Source organism: Jaculus jaculus, chromosome 6 (assembly GCF_020740685.1).
Source record: "Jaculus jaculus isolate mJacJac1 chromosome 6, mJacJac1.mat.Y.cur, whole genome shotgun sequence".
Taxonomy (NCBI): Eukaryota; Metazoa; Chordata; class Mammalia; order Rodentia; family Dipodidae; genus Jaculus; species Jaculus jaculus.
Genome location: NC_059107.1, coordinates 60,186,197 through 60,187,385, shown reverse-complemented (window position 1 = coordinate 60,187,385; position 1,189 = coordinate 60,186,197). Strand labels below are relative to the sequence as shown.

At 45.1% G+C, this 1,189-nt stretch overlaps 1 pseudogene; it reads left to right on the top strand.

Moving 5' to 3' along the window:
- LOC101595978 lies at positions 1 to 769 on the top strand (annotated as a pseudogene).
- The last annotated feature ends 420 nt before the right edge of the window (positions 770 to 1,189 follow it).

The following is a 1,189-nucleotide window of genomic DNA, read 5'->3' as shown; positions in this document are numbered from 1 at the left end:
ATGGTGCGAGGGGCGACCCTGAAGCGGCCCGTGGAGTCCCAGGCGGCGCTGCTGAGCCCCGGTTCCCCGAAACGGCGCTGCGCCCTCTGCCCCGGCCCACTCCCGTTTCCGAAGCAGACCCCGCCGCCCACTCTACCGCAGCCCCCCGCGCCAGGCAGCGAGCGGCGCCTTCCGACTCCGGAGCAAATTTTTCAGAACATAAAGCAAGAATATAGTCGTTATCAGAAGTGGAGACATTTAGAAGTTGTTCTTCATCAGAGTGAAGCTTGTTCTTCAGAAAGCCAGCCTCACGCCACGGCACTCACAGCACCTAGTTCTCCAGGTTCCTCTTGGATGAAGAAGGACCAGCCCAACTTTACCCTTCCACAAGTTGGAATACTCTGTGAGCGGCTCTTAAAAGACTTTGAAGATAAAATCCAGGAGGAGTATGAGCAGATCCTCAATACGAAATTAGCTGAACAGTATGAAGCGTTTGTGAAATTCACACATGATCAGATTATGTGCAGCGATATGGGACAAGGCCAACAAGCTATGTATCCTGAAGCCTTCTTGCCTATCTGGGTACCAGGTTTGACCTCAAGAGATGGCTGCTGTACACTTTTTGCAACTGGTTTGATATCACATTTCAGCTCCAACTTTGCATCCTGAGAATACTTCAATGTTTCTGCAGGTCCATTTTATACAACTTGAAAGACCTTAAAACTTTCTGGTTGCCACAAGCATATCTTTCTTTTCTGCTCATCCAATAAACAACTGTGCCCTACTGTGATAGATTTTCCAAACAAAAATACCTGGAGCAGCAGTTTAGCAAAATATGCCTTAGGTGGCACTCAAGAAATGGAGTTTCCCCAAGCACAGTTCTGTAAGAAGTGTGTGTGAGAGAGTGTGTATATGTGTGTATGTGGGTTTTAAGTTATTATTTGTATTGTGCAAAATTTTCGTTTTTGATCTTGGGGATTCTGGCTGTGAATTTGATGTGCGACAATTATGGTTAGAAACATTTGATTGGTCTGTAGAAGATCATTAATGTTTTGTGACCATATAAGTTGTAACAGTGGATTGTTTAATGTGTATGTATTATTGCTAAATACAGGGACTGCTTCCAGGCACAGAATATGAATCGTAAGTTAGGAGGGACATTAGATGTGATTATGATAATATAGCGAAGCTCTGCTGTCCTAAATGTACA